The following is an 18,317-nucleotide window of genomic DNA, read 5'->3' as shown; positions in this document are numbered from 1 at the left end:
AGTCTGCACTAAGAAATTTTATCTGATGAACACCTGCATAACACCTGTCTGCGTTTGAGATGAAACACTAGCAAAAACGAGTTTTTCCCGGTTTCTTTGTGAAAACTATCAGCAAGGCTGAAGGACTGCTCGAAAATCGTAAAAGCCTCCCTACCTTTTCGCAGGGCTACTCAGCGATATTAAGTGATGGCTCTGCCTAAACAGCCCCCCGCGTTTTTAAGATGCTTCACCACACGGCATGGTGAGGCATTGTAGTGAACCACACAGTGCCATCAATAAAAAAAAAGTGAAGCCCTAAGCAACTTTCGATGTATGCGCCCAATCAGAGCTGCGGGATGGTGTGAAGCAGGAGCAAATCAAAAACTATCCGAATGAGCTTTATTTCGGAAATGGCGAATTTCCGATCGTCATACCTGCCACAGTGTGCACAATCTGCGCAGGAACAACTGTCCCATGCAATTCAGGTTCGGCTAGCCGTTTCAGTGATCGCTGCTGCTGCACTGTTTTCTGATCCTCAAGGGCAATGTGGCCACTGCAGCAGCAGGTCTTCACGACCATCAATGAAGTTCTTTAAGGGGGACACGTCCTCTGAAAGCAAAATCGCAAAAAAAGGTATTTTTGGAAGCGGATATAGTCCAGTAGTATGGAATATGAACTACCCTTTCTGTAGTTATCAATGCCTGATTGGTCACAGAACTAGTGGAAATTATATAACAAGCCATGGCAGCCCCATAGTCGTAAGCCCCAAAAATATCCGAAATTTGGTGCCCACCATTCCTCTTTCGTCAAACCGAGTGCCACCATCTTGGTCTTTTTTTTTTTTGTGAATCATTCCACCTTCTTTTGCCAGCTTTGGCGGCAGCGGTGCAGTTCACTTCATATTGCGATCCTCAAGGCAGCTTTTGAGTTTCTAGCGTTTCGAATTCAAGGCTGGAATGGATTAAGTGCACTCTTGGATCAGGCAACTGCTACTGGCTGCTGTGCACAGACATGACGGTCTCAGCTGACTGTCCCTGGACGCCATCCGCTCTGGCTCTTTCCTCTCGTGTTTTGTGTGCTCCTTTTGTGCTTTTTGCGATCAGCATTTTTACTATATCTCCCCATGCGCATGTCAATTGCTGAGTGGTTAGCCATGATGCCTGAAGATGCGACATGCATTCAGCGCTCAGAAGCCTTCTGTGAAGGCCATCAACATGACGAAGCACGGCGTCAACTAGCGCACTGACATTTTCCAGCATCCTAGCATCTGCTACAATGGAACTTGGCAAGAAAATTTAGAACAGGGGCCTTGTCTTGCCCTGTGTTACCTATCCTGGTATTACCATAACGAACTTCACAATGCAAGCACCATTTGCAAATTCCACGTAAAAGAAGAGGCTTGGGGGAACACAAAACGCAAAAAAAACACACAATCAATGTTTGCAAAAAAAATCGCAGTTTTCCACCCACACCGCCCTAACATCAGCTAGGTAGTTAGACGAAATATTTTGCAGCCCCGACCGATACTCTGCGCATTCATGCAAAGTTCATTACGATCTACCAGCTCGCTGATTACAGTGAGTGCAGGAACAGTGTCTTGTAACCAAATGCCAGCAGACATAGAAACCAGAAGGCCCTTAGGCCTGCATTGGCGTGAGGGCCACATAACCAAATATGCTGGCGCCCATGCTCTTGCGCTGTAAGCGTTGATAGAGGATTGATGTGACTCCTTCTGACACTTCTGCAAAGCTCTACAGAACTTAGTAGTTATTCATATGTCCATGCTATGAGTCTACCCTAAATATTTCATTATGATATCTCGACAAAAAAAAGCTGGCATTCTCGCAATCTAGCGCCGTTTTCTCAGCACCAGTATTCTGCTTATGTGCTTGCTTAGGACAGCTGTACCTCGGGAACTGCTCATCAGATCTTCGTGAGGTTTCTTTTATTCCCAACCTAAATAAATTTCTAAGGGCAAACTATACCTTTTTTCTAGATATTGTCTTGAATTACAATTTGGTTAACATGGGTCTAATTAGTAGCACTAAATTTGGGGACATGCTCAAATTCTTCAGCAAGAAAATTCAGAAAAATGGCTTTCTATTGCCCTGAGGTTACTATACAGGGATACATTTCACAGGATAAATTTCACAGTGCCAGTACCTCTTCCAGGCTGGCCCCAAGGGACCGATGTAAAACATTTTGATATACTCCAACTTGAGAACCTGTGAAGCCAAGGAACTTGGTAGTTCATCAAACGTCTGTGCTATGAGCCGAGCTTGAAAATTTAAGAGCTATCTCAAGAAATAACCGCTGCTTAATGGCAGCCTCCTCTCACTTGATGCAAGGCCAAGCATGGCCATTCTTACACATATGCTGCGTGCAGCCAGCCATGTGAAGGAGGTGTCGGTTGATTTGTTGTGCACAATACACTCATGAACACTGTTTAAAAACACCTTTAATGAGTACAATGGATGATAATTATGCAGGGTGAAGGCATTCACTGTGAATACACCACAAGAGTGCACATGTACAGCAGTTTCAATCACCTGCGATCAGTTGCCGTGCGCGCCTCGTATCATGTTGATTGAAACAGAGCACTGGCACCTGTTCAAAACCAACTGTCAACTGTGTCGTGGCACAACAATGAAATGTGCGTGGTGCTGCACCCCACAGTGTGGAGCACGGCACTGGCAATCAGTCACATGAAGAGTGTACAGGTTCATTTATAAGGCATGCATAGTATAACTCAACCGAAGAGCAGATTCTGTTCAGAAGCAACTGTGAAATTCCGGACATTTCTGCAGAGCTATTTAGTGTGATGCTGTTGTGGAAGGAGTTCGCTTTAGCCAAAGTTTTGCAATAAACTTTTAACGTACGCACAGCATTAGAGTGAATAAAACATAATTTTGTACAATTTGGCATTTGACGCAGCAGTTTCACCCAGTTACGTTTCTCCATCGACAAGTGGGACAGCTGACGCGGCCACCGCATAGCAACAGGCAGAACCGCGAGCGGATCGGCCATTTCGGCGCCGTTCATCGGCCGCGCAACTCTTCCTCCCGCGGACAAGTCACAACGTGATCCTGCCACGCGCCAAATGTGTGTGCGTGCGTGTGTGTGCAAACGCCGGCCAAGCCTGGAGCTCGTGAGAGACTGCGCCGCCCTCGCCAGTCTGCAGGAGGTGGAGGAGATGAGGTTGGACCACCTGCGAATCAGTCAACCCGTCGTGTACAAACGTGTTTGGCTCTCCCTTTCCTGTGAGGGTTTACCCTTTCCCTGTGAACTGGAAAACCTATAAGAAGCAGCGGCCGACTCCGCTGAGTTAGAGACTACTTTGACACGCCGTTGACACGACGCTAGACACCAGCTGTGTGAGAGTGTCTGTATTCTCTCCGGGTCAGCTTCTCTGCCGGTTCTTTCATGATGTTTTAGTAAAGGTTGTTTCGTTAGAAGACGCCTCGTCCTTGCTGGGACCGTTCATGTCGTCCGCCATCCACCGAGCCGCCAGGCCAACGCTACTGAGGGGCTGCGAGCCGCACGTAACAACTGGTGTCAGCGGTGGGCTGAGCACGCGAGCCACGAACGTAACTGGTGGCAGTGGTAGGCTACCCGGGCGCTCGCGACCTAAACCTAACAACCCCTGCCCCAATAATTTATTCAGTACCTCAGTACCCCAGCACAGAAACAATCCTATAATATATATTGTAGTCAGCTACGGAACAGCTCACTGTTGGCCTTTGCACGAGCATCTTTGCCCCAAGCCATGGCTTGCTACACTGACCAAGTAGAAAAATCCATACTTTTTGTAGCATGAGCTGCATATCTTAGGGTTTAACGAGGTCTCCCAGGACAACCAGTGATGCAAGGGGAAGCAATCTTATGGCTCACAAGGCCCTGAAACCACTCTAGAGTATGTGGGAGTGCAACAGCATGCAAAGCAGTTTCGTCTCTTTAATGCCTGGTGCAGCGGGCAACGTCATCACGAATATGGACAAGAAAGTCAAAGTAGCCGAGGAGTTCTATACTGATCTCTACAGCAGCCAAAGTAGTCAGGGCCGTGCTAAAATTGGCGGTAGGGAAAAACAGTCAGACGTTCCACCAGTGACGAAGGACGAGGTTAAGAAAGCAATGGAAACTATGAAAAGGGGGAAAGCAGTTGGAGAAGAGGATCAGATAGCTATAGATTTGTTGAAGGACGGGGGGGAATATGCAAGAAAAACTGGCCACCTTGTATACGCAGTGCCTGGTGTCATCGACGATACCGGAACCATGGAAGAGCGCAAACATTATTCTCATTCATAAGAAAGTGGATGCTAAGGACCTTAAAAATTACAGACCAATCAGCTTACTGTCTCTTAGGTATAAGGTACAGTTGAACCCGGATATTTCGAATTTTGGTTATATCGAACTTACGGAATATCCCCTTGAAACTCCCATGTAAAAGTATAGAAAAGCTGCGTCATTTATCGAACTCATTTCACTAGTTGTTTGATATATCGAACCAGGCCGCAGAAAGTCAGGGGCACTACCGTCCCGTCTAATTCTCCCAACAAGTGGGGGCGAAAGGAGGAAAGAAAAACTGAGAGGACTTCTCCGTCGTGCCTAAATTTTTCCCTTCCTCGCACTGACGGCGCCGTCAACTCCGTTGCGTGGCTTGCTTCGTCCTCTCGTGAACCGCTTCAACCGTTACGACTCCGCTCGTTTTGAATTACAACCGTCGTCTGCGTAGCCTAGCGCTGTGAATTCTCTGTGTGTTGGCTTATCGGCCAAAGTCGCGATTTTTCGTCGCGGTTCTTTTATTCTGTGCATCTCACTCCTGCTGGCTCTTCGCCCCTTTGTGAGACGAGACTTGTCTGTATGCAGCTCCAGTTCCATGGACCCATCTCGTCTGCTGATTGTGCTGGCCATTACACTCGGCGATATCCGCTGTGGTTTGTGTTGTCGAACTTGTTAACTTCACGTGCAGTGGAGAGACGTAAATGCGTTTCGAAGAAGACGGTTCTTCCAGGAACGGTAGTGTAAATTTTTACTCATGCATTCTGGTTATGTATAGCACAGTGACATGTGATTACTTGCATCAAATACCAACCACTAGGTAACTAGAACGCAGGTATTTGCTCCATGTTTCTACATTGCTTTGATGGTATGGAATGCATAGAATGAATATGTGCATCATTTATTTAATTTCATGTCAACTGTACACATGCTGACAGAAGCAGTGCCGGCAAACTGGGTTCTTTTGTAGTAATAAAGCAAGCATGCAAGATTACAATGTTAGCGCAGAACACAGAACACTACTGTAAACTGTGGGCTATGTAAAGTGTGTGTGTGTGTGAGGGATACCTCGTCGCATCTTTTCATTTCCTGTTTCACGTGCAGTTAATAAGCAAGGAAAACGATATCTGCTGTTCCCTGTGCTATTTCTTGCCGCAGTCGGGTACGCTTGCTCGCGAGCACCTGCGCCCTCGAGAGCGCTATGCCTGTGGTTTTTCTTTCTGTCACACTGTTCCTGCCGCGAGCCGGTCGCGCCGCGGCAGAACGATGATGCGGTAGAAAATCCACGAGCAGAGCGTTCTCTCGAGCGCGGGCGCACGCAAGCGCGCGACCCGCGCTGCTTGAAGCAACCTACCGACACCCCCTTCAGCGCACCGTTTTTTTTGGACCGGTCCGCTATACGGCCTCCCCCGTCAAGTCCTTTTTCTACGCGCCCCCCCCCCCCCCCCCCCCCCCGCTATAATGAGGAGTTCGGCGCTAGCGTCTAATTCGTGGCCGCTGGGAGGTATAGGGAGTTTCACACCCCTGATCGAACTCCGCACCACGCATTGGATGGCGCGCCTGCCCCAAAGACGATCTCATCACGTCGTCCATTTGCCGCATAACGTTTTCACGCCACGCGCGGAAGGAATGAGAGGACACAGCTTGACGGCGGCTGGTCGAGGGCAGCGCTGCGCCCTTCCCCCAAAGGCGCACGCATCTGCGGTGATCGCTGCCGCGCTAGCACGTGACGTTTGCAAGTCATGTGTGAAGGAATGGGAGGGAACCAATGCAGCCATGGTGTTCGGGAAAGGGGAAAAACGCGATAGAGTGAAGCGCAAGGGCGTGCCCCCTCTTTGCTGAGCTTTATCTCTCCCCATCCTCTCGCTTTGCCGGTCTCGTTCGCAGCAGCACGCACTACGCATGCGCGGACAAGCCAGCTCAGCCCGTGGCAGAGGCTTCTCCAGTGTGTGTTGTGAATGCTCTGCGCGTGGCGGCTGGCGTGCGATGAGCATCTCGTGTTGCCGTACTGAACGCGCATAAGCTAAGGCGGCCGCAGACGCTAAAAAACGGCAGATATTTTTTCATTTTTTTTTTGTGAGTCGTTTATTCTTGCCGTCTGGCTGAACGTATGCTATAGCGGCTGCGGAGGCTAAGAAGCAGCAAGTTTTCTTTTTTTCTTTTGCGGAAGTTGTTCTTGTTGGGCTGAACGTACGGCGCAGCGTAAGCTATGGGGGCTGCGAATGTTAAGAAGCGGCAGTTTTTTTTTTTTTTTCCAGTTGCTCACTCTTGCATCTATGAATCAACGAAAGCATGTGGTAAGCTGCGGTCATGCCACTGGCTTTCAGCATTGTTCACTCCAAATGGCATTTGCAGCCCTTGCGAATGATTTTGTAGCAGTGGACTATGCCCGCCCCACCCCAAGCGTGGCACAATAAATCGAACCAGGCTTGTGCAGTCAAGCCATCACGTGGGCACTCTGCCAAGTTGACTCCCTGCCACTGCAGGATCTATGAAAAGTGTAGTTAAAAGATAAACACGTCATGGCGTTATCGCTGTGCAGCATCTTGGCGCGTTGCCAATAAATGAGCTGTGGATGCGACGGTCGAAACGGAGGAACGCGGCACCAAAAGTTTTTTTTTTTTTTTTCAAACTCTCGGGGGCAAAAATGGGGAGTGGGTTCATTATGCAAGTGGGTTGACTATGCGACAAATACCATATCATATTTCACGATCGCAAGTGGCGTCTCAAGCCGATTTCTGTATATCGAAGTATCGATATATAGAACTATTTTGCGATCCTCTTCGAGTTCGATATATCCGGGTTTGACTGTATTTACTAAGGTAATCGCTAATAGAATCGGACAATTTCAGAATGCAATCAAACAAAGGATCAAGCAGGTTTTCGGAAACGGTACTCTACTATCTATCCGTACCATCAACCAGGTGATAGAAAAATGCTCAGAATATAACGAGCCATTATACATAGCATTCATTGATTATGAAAAAGCATTTGACTCAGTAGAAACCTCGGCGGTCATGCAGGCATTGCGCAATCAGGGGGTAGACAAGCCGTACGTGAAAGTGCTGGAAGATATATATAGTGGCTGCACCGCAAACATAGTTCTGCATAAAGAAACAAAATTCCCATAAGGAAAGGTGTTAGGCAAGGAGACACGATCTCCCCAGCACTATTCACAGCTTGCTTAGAGGAAGTATTCAGAGACTTGGAATGGGAGCAGTAAGGGATAAGGGTGGATGGAGAATACCTCAGTAATCTGCAATTTGCTGATGACATTGCCTTGCTAAGTAACTCAGATGAGCTGCAAATTATGATTGATGACCTAGACAGGAAAAGTAGAAAGGTAGGCTAGAAAATCAATATGCAGAAGACTAAGGTAATGTTCAACAGCCTCGGGAAAGAACAGCAGTTTACGTTAAGTAGCGAAGCACTGGAAGTGGTAAGCGAATATGTCTACTTAGAACAGGTAGTACCCACAGATCCAGACCATGAAAAGGAAATAACAAGAAGAATAAGATTGGCATGGAGCGCATTTGGCAAGCACTCGCAGATTATGACTAGCAGCTTACCGGTCGCTCAAGAGGAAAGTATACAACAGTTGCATCTTACCTGTACTCACCTATGGGGCTGAAACGTGGAGGCTAACCAAGAGGGTTCTACTAAACTTGAGGACAATGCAGAGGGCTATGGAACAAAAAATGGCAAGGGTAACCATAAGAGATAGGAAGCGTGCAGAGTGGGTCAGAGAAATAACTCAAGTTACTGACATTTTAGTGGAAATCAAGAAGAAATGGACATGGACAAGACATATATTGTGAAGAGAGGGTAGCCGATGGTCGCATAAGGTAACAAACTGGATTCCAAGGGAAGGAAAGTGTAGCAGGGGGTGGTAGAAAGTTAGGTAGGTAGATGAGGCTAAGAAGTTCGCAGGGGGCTAAGTGGATGCACCTAGCACAGAACTGGATTAATTGAAGAAATATGGGAGAGGCCTTCGCCCTGCAGTGGGTAGAGTCAGGCTGGTGATGATGATGAATGCCTGGTGCAGGGAAACAGTTACGGACCCTTACTGACCGAATCTCAGTGGCATTTCAGGACTGCAGCCCTATAGAAAAAATTTATTGCTTCCGCTGAGCCAATGATCCAAACCATAAGAGATGCTATGACATGTCCCCGCCACCTGACGGCTTTATGACCACATGCCAAAGTCCGCACAGTTCACCTGCAATGTGGGTTGGAAAGGGGTAGGCAGTTGGTCACACCAAGTGCTTTGGAAACTTGTCTTGGCCAGCTCGTAACCCAAGCTGCTAGTTCAGCCATTTTACAGTGCGGGCGTCTAGTGCTGCTTTTCACTCTAATGGGCAGCAGATGGCAAGTCACGTGAGTGGGAGCAAGAGGAGTACAGTACTATTGTGTGAAAAGGGGAGGGCACCAGCCCCGGGAGACCTGTGCCTGTCTCAAACACCTAAGGGGAAGAACGCAGGCCAGACACCCGCATCAACAAGACCCTGGAGTGAAGTAATGCACAGGCCCTCTATCAGCTCACGCTGTCTGATAACCTTGCAGAACAATACGCAGTGCCATCTCCACTTGGTCGGGTGGCATGTACGCTGTGCTCCACTTTTTTCTGCACCTCCTCTGGAGCGAGTGCAGGATAGACGAGAACTCATGCAGATGCCCCTTGACAAAGCGAGAAGCACCCGACACTGGAAAAACGAGGACGGCGGTGCTGCACTGCTTGCACTCGTGCCACTAAATCAGAGGGACCTTCTGGCCATGTGACGGGTGCCACACAGCCCAGACACGGCAGCGGCGCATAGTTTAAATTATCCATGGCGGAACAGACTTGCACTTAAGGGGGGACTCGGTTCTTTGCAGCCGAAAATCGGTCAGAAAATCATATTTTCAATCTTCTTGTTTTCGCGATTCTGAGATCTTTCCGCAGCTATCTCCGAAGTTTCGTTGAAAAGCATCGCCTAATTTGCACGTTCAGCACTCCAAAGACGAGAATCTGCGCGTGTGGCCCTTTAAACTGAGGTCAAATTGTGCCGAATTTCGATCTCCCGCAGTTAGAGAAATACGCGATCCGCGGGCATAATCTTGGTGTCGTTCGAAAGATCGCGATTCAGACCGTTCCTATCGGTTGGCGACCATGAGCGAGCCCGCCGAAGCGGGAAACAAAGGAACAAAATCGCGTGAGACACGCCCTGCTATTGGTCTCCCACCAACCACACGTGAGCAAAATGGTGAGCTTTGGTTGGTTGACAGCGTCGACTGCTCACGGTCCGGCGCCATTTTGAAAAGGTCTCTCCTTTAGGCCTAGTCGGCTAGCGCCGTTCCCTCATTGTAACCCCAACGCGAAATGCGCAATATTAAGATTCACGCTTCATTATTAGCCTTAAAAAAGTAGCGAGAGGAGATAAATGTGCCGGGGACACTGCATCGCCGCATCTGGTTATCTGCAATCAATGACGAAGCGCAGATGCTCCGCGTCGAGTCCGCGATGGCCTGATAACAGCGTAGCATAGCCGGTCGTGCTCAGTGCGACCAGGAGCGGCACGACCTGTCGCGTACGGAATCGTGATGGTGCAGATGAGCAAGTGCAGCTTTCAACGCAGGGATAGATCGCCCTGTGAGGCAGTGCCGCGACCAGCCACAGCGGCAATCGCGAAGCAGCGCCCCACGACACGCGGATCATAGAGAAAACAATTGCGTGGAATCCCAAATCTTGTCGAAATAAACTTTCTTCTGAATTCTGCGCGGTGCAAGACGAGCAATGGTCGCTTATCACTAGTTTCAGGCCGACTGCGTTTACAGCATGAACGTAAGAATGGCGATCGCGCGCCAGAACTTGGCAGCAACTTTTGCAGAGGCCACGATGCAAAAGCACTCATTTTGCTGGCGGCCTCCGGACCATGCGCTCCATTCGCCGGAAATTTCATTCTTTGAGGGCGAATTATATCGATGGTAAATGATGCACTGACATCAGAAGCTAGTCAGAACCCACTTTAATGAGTTACTGTTAGCTTTGGTGCTTCAAAAATTTATCAACACGTTTTTCATCAACTTCTCAAAATCAAAATACTGAGGCCGGTACATGTTTAGAGGTGCGATATCTCTAGTTCTACTTATCATATTGCAATAATTCCTTTTTCACCAGACAGGTAAACTTATGTACAGTGCAAAAATATTGCCACCTGACGGTTCGAGGTAGCGCTTGAACGATGAAGAAGTTAGACTCTCGCGCACTTTGGCTAGCTAGGACTGTGGACTCTTGAGCTTGTGTCTTCGTGTTACCGTTTCCCGGGAACCTCTGTCTTGACTGTGTGTATCTGCCCGTTGCCGATACCCATAAATCCCTGTCTTCGTGACAATACAAACGAATTTGTGGTATTTAATGAGGAAAGTTTTCAAAACTTGCATGTTTTCTGGAGTGTCAAGGTGGCTTTTTGGTCTCTGAACTTTGACAAGCTGTAACTTTGGTTAAAATGGGACCAAGACATTCAATCTTGATTTTTGCATTCTCTGTGTGTTCTAAATTGATTTGATACATCAGTTTTCATTGTAACTCCTGTAGTTCTACTGACAGCTCACCTCCAAACAAAGACCATAAAGTGTTCAATATCTTCAGAACTAAATGGCTTACATCAAATTAATGTGCATATTTGAAATCAGCACAAAAAGCTGCATAAATAGTGCAACTTTCATCAAAATCTACCATTAAATAAAAAATACAGTCAAACCCGGATATATCAAACTCGAACGCGATCGCGAAATAGTTCGATATCTCGATAATTCGATAGACAGAAATCGGCTTGTGATGGCACTTATGATGCGAAAAAAGATACCGTATTTGTCGCATAATCAACCCACACATAGTGAACCCACCCTCCACTTTTGCACCCGAGAATTTGAAAAAAAAAATGCGTTAAGGCCAGCTCGCTCACATGCAAGCGACTGAGCGATCTCAGCGACGAGCGGCAGCGACAGAGCGAAAACTTTCAAACTTGTTAGAACTGCGTCCCTCTCACCGCTCGAGCCACCGCGGCAGCTCAAAACAAGGTTTCTGTGTCGCTGCGGCGGCAGAAATCACGAGCATTTTCACTTGCATGTAGATGGCGCGTGTCAGTCCGTTTCGGTCGTCTCATCCACAGCTCATTGGCAGCGTGCCAAGATGCTGCGCCGCGACAACGTCAGGGCGCGTTTATCTTTTGATAGTTCCTGCGGTGGCAGGGAGCGAACTTGGCAGAGTGCCCGTGATGGCTTGATTGCACAAACCTGGTTCGATTTATCACGCCGCACTTGGAGCTTGGGGCGAGCGTCATGATCGCAGCAGCTGACCGCATGCTTTCGCTGATTCATACATGCAAGGATAAACGATAAAAAAAAATAATAATAAACAGCCCCGCAAAAAAAAAAAACAAGAAAAAAAACCTGCCACTTCTTAATGTCCGCAGCCGCCATATCTTACGCTACGCCGTGCGTACAGCACAACGATAAGAAAGGATGACTCTCGCAAACAAAAAAAAAAAAAAAAAAAAACAGCTGCCGCTTCTTACCATCTGCGGGCGCCATAACCACGTCCGCCACCGCGCCGCCGCACGAAGAGGGTACGCAACACACGTTAGAGAAAGCGTCGGACGTCTGGCTGAAAACGGGCTGAGCTGGCTTGGCGCATGCGTTGCGCGTGCTGAAGGAGAGAGATAGCTCGGCAAAAGAATGGGCACACCCACACACATGGCTTGCAAACGTCATGTGTTGGCGCGCGGGAAACGACAACTGCAGATGCGCGCGCCTTTGGGGAATGGGAGCGGCGCTGCCAAGACCAGCTGTCGCCGAACTGTCCCCTCTCATTCCTTCCGCGCGTGGCTTGAAAACGTCACGAGGCAAACAGCCAAGGGTGATGTGATCGTCTTTGGGGAAGGCACGCTTTCCAGTGCGTGGTGCGGAGTTCGATATATCGAACGACCGGTGAAATTGAGTTCGATATATGACGCGGCTTTCCTATACTTTTACATGGGATTTTCAAGGGGATATTTCGTGAGTTTGATATAACCAAAATTTGATATATCCGGGTTCGATATAACCGGGTTCGACTGTATTGTCTTAAAGGGGTCGTGAAACGTTTTCCGGAAATTTTGCACGGCTTGGTTAAATGGAATCCTTGTCCTGCATCATATAATATACCTCGATTCGTTTCATCACCCGCGTTGATTTAATAGCGACAAAAACAGAATTTCGGTTTCCTAGCGCGCGTCCTCCTCAACTAAACAGATACGTCATAGCGCTAAGCCAATGAGAAGCTCCCGTTGCCGGAGCCTGCTGAGCCAAAGTTGACCGAGCTCGGTGTATTTTAGAGGTTTTAATTGTTCCCTACTCTACGCTCACACAGGGTTTTTTAATATGGCCGACGCGCAGGTTCCTCCGTGGGTTCCAGCGTCGCTGTGCTGCTATAGTGAACTAGAATATAGTCGCTACTGTTAAAACATGGTTACATCGTGGGCTTTGAGTCTTACGCCGAGGCAACTTTTCGGGTGCCAGGTCGGCAAAGATGGAGCCTGCGAGCGACCGGTACAGTAACACTTGTGTCGAGAGGCCGCGGTAACCGCGGCACAACTCCGGCTTGCAGAAGCCCCCCCCGTCAGCCTCCCGATCCCGGCCGTTTCAGAACTACGCATTGGTAGGTATGTGCGAGTCTTGCAGCCTAGCCTACGTTTGACCGTTGCGAGAGTGCGCAATCGCTAACCGAAGCTTTCGAACAGGTGCAGCTGCGGGCGGTGCGTGCCGATGCCGACTGCTCTTGAGAGCATCTGGCGAGATCCCGGTGGCGACTACGTAGTTGAAGCAGCCGTCTGGGTGTTACAGATCATCCGCATTTACTCCAAATGCTTCTTGATCATGGACTGCTAGTCGAGAACACACGGTAAGAACCTTGAGCGAAAAGCGACATAACTTGAACAAGCGGCCACCTGTTTTTCATTTTCTCGAGCAAGAAATGCTGTAATGAAATCTGTTGCGGAAGGCAGTTTTAATAAAAGAAAGCTTCCCCTTTAACGTTACTTACTTGCGATCATCTACACTGTCTACAGTGTCGATATTGCGCCACGTTAGCGCGAACACAGCATCGCTGGTTTTCATATTTTTCTTGTTATCGTAGAAGGTGCGCATGAGCATGACGTTTCACCATGCAAATTACTAGTTTGCTTAATTCCATGCACGAGTAAATGAGAAAACACGCATCATCTGATAGTGTGAACTTGCTAAATGGAAAGGGCATGCACATTGTTGTGAAGTAACCGCAAAAAAAAAAAAAAAAAAAGCTGTCCGGACACATTTGCTTGTTTTATTAGCCAGGTATGACCTTCAACAAGTGCAGCACTTCAAAACATGAATACATAAGGAATGCCACAAGAAATGCAGTAAATAAGTACAAAAGCAATCTCATTTCGGAGGACTCTGTGCTAAGTAAAATTGCATGCAGTGAAGTAGCCTGTCTCCTGCAGAAGCCATGGGAAAATGCACTAAAATACGACACAGAAGAGAAAAACACACAGAGCAGGACTGGCGTCTGCAGACGATCACTAACTAGCCCAACAACTCTTGTTATAGCCTGTCCCCACTTGCTGCCAGAACAATCACTATACCAGCACTCAAAGTGTTATTTGCTAGTTTTTTTTTACCCACTTGCATTAGGTGAGTGTTGTATAGTGTGCAAATATAATTAAAAAAATTGTCTGACTTCACTGATACCATCATCAACACCTCCACACAGTAAACCTCTCCAAAATGCTTTGACACTGACATTTTACATGTGCTGAAATGTGACAACCAAAAAAAAAAAACGTTCTTCCAAAGGCCAGTACACCAAAACGTCCAGAGGTTGAGTAAGTGTTGGAAATTTTACAGTTAGCAAATGAAGTTATAGAGTAGTTTTGGGGCACTTGCAGAAAGTTTGGCACGTGGCGTGTTGTGGGAAAAGAACTGAGAGCCATTGACAGAAGTGGACTTGTAGTTTATGGCTCCTTCGAATAGAATGACTCCATGCACAGAGCTGCTTAATGCATAAGTCGCATACTTGACATCTTCGTGCTATGCGGATGATATCAGCGTGGACATTGACATCGGCCACAACACTAGTATAGAGGGTGTAAGACGACTACCAGGTTTTGTCAGTCAAAAGCTGCATTGCCTTCAGGCATTATTTTGCTGCAGTAGCAAATTGTGATTGCACTGGAGTTCTAATATTGGGTGGGTCTCATTCTCTCTGGCACCTGCGGCAGAATTCAAAGTTTGCCATACTTCCAGGGAGAATAAATTTACAGTGAAAGTTACACTGTACAGCTTCTGTTAGACGGGAATTAATTGTACAGATGCATGAGTAACTTTCAAATTTGTAAAAGACCTAAACAATATTTTCATTTTGCTATGCTGAAAAGTGAATATTGCTTTTTCTCTTGTCAACAGGAGGCACCGCTACATCTGCTACAGCCAGCTTGCGCACTGGCTTTGGGGATGCCTCGGCAGACATCACAGTAAAGTCCTCCCTATTTGTGATGCAAGCCAAATAAGGGAAAGGTTTCCATCTGACAGTTACACTGGTTTCCAGTTTGCACAAGGTTTGTAGAGTCATCACCTTATTCATTCTGAAACAAGCCAGAAAACATGAGAAGAGAGAATTGCAGGAGAGCTGGTCTAATAACTGGAATTTTACTAAAGGATAGAGGCAAAAGAAGACTTGCACAGAGATGCACATGTGAAAAAGGCCCTAAAAGACTGTTGACTGATTTCTCAGCCACACACACGTCCTTAGCCTTTGCAGTCTAGTGTGCCTTTGGATTTGGATCTGTGGCTTCCCTTTTGTAACGAGCGGTTCTTGAATATAAGGAATTTGCTTTTTTTAGATGATTTTTTAGACCCTCTCTGCTTTCCACGCTTTCACTGCTTTGGGGGTTTTTCGTGCACGTGCATTTCTGTGCGAATCTTCTTTTGCCTCTTTCCTTCAGTAATATTTCAGTTGTTAGTCAAACTTCGTCTTGTGCTCCTCTCACGTGTTTCGTTTTCTGGCTGGTTTTAAGATTAATCAGTACCAACTCATCCAGTTGTTAGTCTTGTTGATATCACTGGCCTGACTGCACCCACTGCTGGGCAAATGCCTCTCCTATATCCATCCGAATAACCCAGTTGCATGATTCTCAAAAACTTCCTAATTTCATCTGCTTGCCCGAGTTTCTGCCGCCCCCTGCTACACTTTCCTTCCCTTGGAATCTAAAAGGCATATATAGGCTCACTTAGAATGAATTTTGTGTACTCGCTCCCTTCCTTTACCTTTGACGGGTAGAATTTTTCTTTCTTTGGAACTGACCGCAGATACATTATAATGGGGGAGGCATCATAATAGATGCCTCTCCCATATCCATTCAAATAACCCGATCCTCTGTCAGCTGGATCCATATGATCCCCACAGACTTCCTAATCTCATCTGTCCGCCCGAATTTCTGCCGCCCCCTGCTACGCTTGCCTTCCCTTGGAATCTACAAGACATATATAGGCTCACTTAGAATGAATTTTGTGTACTCAATCTCTAACTATACCTTTGCCGGATGCATTTTTTTTTATTTAGCACTGACCTCAACACATCATGATTGTGAAGCTGTATATACACATTTGTATATTTAGGAGAGAGGAAGACAGCGAAGAAGCATGAATAAAAGATGTCTTGCTCTAGGTCAACTTTCTTCTAGCCTAAAAATTTTGTATGCACTGATGAACCTGCAGCCAACCAATAAATTATTTTGAAAGCAACATGTCTCTCTTTAACACTCATTTGGTACATAACATTAGATAATGCCCAAATGTACTACAAAGTGGTGGTCCTTGTGGCACTGACAAACCTAGATTTTCTAGTTGCCGCGTTCACCTTTACACGGCCTCGAAAAATAGTGGCTCATGGGGAATAGAAAAATCAAACGGTTTTCTGCAAAAGCTGCTTTGAAAGGTGGCCACTGTTTGCAGCATTTTGCAGTCTCATTCAGAAGCAAGCCAACATAATCTGCAATCTGTAGACATGCATACAATAATATGTGCCTTATACTTTGAAATGTACCAGACGTTAACCAGTCATAAAACAGCGTGCTGAAAAGGTATGTATAGTAAAGCCTCCTTCGTTCATGATACCCATAGTTTGCATGGAAACATCTGTACTAGAACCTGCATGACGTTGAGTTAATTGGCCTGCTGGTTGAATATGCCACCAAAATGCTGGTAATACAATGAACTTCGTCAGTGCTGGGGTCAAGTCTGGAAATATAAAGTTGGGAAGATTTAATTGTGAAATCTTTTGCTGCTGAATTCACGGCAGGCTAGAATGTAATAGGATTAAAGGGCAGCTGTAGACGTAAGGGCAGCCCACATTGTCACGGCATCTTATGCGTCCTAGTGCACATATCTACATACCGTGCATGTTTTGCTAGTAAACAATGTAACCACAGATTTGCGAAGCTCCAGGAATGCTACACTGATGCTGTCTGAGTAGCTGCTTGTGTCGTTGAATATTGTGAAAGCCCTTTGATGGAAAGAAAACTGCTTGGTGCCACCCCAAGCATGGCACAATAAATCGAACCAGGCTTGTGCAGTCAAGCCATCACGTGGGCACTCTGCCAAGTTGACTCCCTGCCACTGCAAGATCTATGAAAAGTGTAGTTAAAAGATAAACACGCCATGGCGTTATCGCTGTGCAGAATCTTGGCGCGTTGCCAATAAATGAGCTGTGGATGCGACGGTCGAAACGGAGGAACGCGGCACCAAAAGTTTTTTTTTTTTTTTCAAACTCTCGGGGGCAAAAATGGGGAGTGGGTTCATTATGCAAGTGGGTTGACTATGCGACAAATACCATATCATATTTCACGATCGCAAGTGGCGTCTCAAGCCGATTTCTGTATATCGAAGTATCGATATATAGAACTATTTTGCGATCCTCTTCGAGTTCGATATATCCGGGTTTGACTGTATTTACTAAGGTAATCGCTAATAGAATCGGACAATTTCAGAATGCAATCAAACAAAGGATCAAGCAGGTTTTCGGAAACGGTACTCTACTATCTATCCGTACCATCAACCAGGTGATAGAAAAATGCTCAGAATATAACGAGCCATTATACATAGCATTCATTGATTATGAAAAAGCATTTGACTCAGTAGAAACCTCGGCGGTCATGCAGGCATTGCGCAATCAGGGGGTAGACAAGCCGTACGTGAAAGTGCTGGAAGATATATATAGTGGCTGCACAGCAAACATAGTTCTGCATAAAGAAACAAAATTCCCATAAGGAAAGGTGTTAGGCAAGGAGACACGATCCCCCCAGCACTATTCACAGCTTGCTTAGAGGAAGTATTCAGAGACTTGGAATGGGAGCAGTAAGGGATAAGGGTGGATGGAGAATACCTCAGTAATCTGCAATTTGCTGATGACATTGCCTTGCTAAGTAACTCAGATGAGCTGCAAATTATGATTGATGACCTAGACAGGAAAAGTAGAAAGGTAGGCTAGAAAATCAATATGCAGAAGACTAAGGTAATGTTCAACAGCCTCGGGAAAGAACAGCAGTTTACGTCAGGTAGCGAAGCACTGGAAGTGGTAAGCGAATATGTCTACTTAGAACAGGTAGTACCCACAGATCCAGACCATGAAAAGGAAATAACAAGAAGAATAAGATTGGCATGGAGTGCATTTGGCAAGCACTCGCAGATTATGACTAGCAGCTTACCGGTCGCTCAAGAGGAAAGTATACAACAGTTGCATCTTACCTGTACTCACCTATCGGGCTGAAACGTGGAGGCTAACCAAGAGGGTTCTACTTAAGTTGAGGACAATGCAGAGGGCTATGGAACAAAATATGGCAAGGGTAACCATAAGAGATAGGAAGCGTGCAGAGTGGGTCAGAGAAATAACTCAAGTTACTGACATTTTAGTGGAAATCAAGAAGAAATGGACATGGACAAGACATATATTGTGAAGAGAGGGTAGCCGATGGTCGCATAAGGTAACAAACTGGATTCCAAGGGAA

This window comes from Amblyomma maculatum, chromosome 7 (assembly GCF_055883805.1).
Source record: "Amblyomma maculatum isolate TAMU_Amacu chromosome 7, ASM5588380v1, whole genome shotgun sequence".
Lineage (NCBI taxonomy): Eukaryota > Metazoa > Arthropoda > Arachnida > Ixodida > Ixodidae > Amblyomma > Amblyomma maculatum.
Note: the sequence above shows the minus strand (reverse complement) of the source record.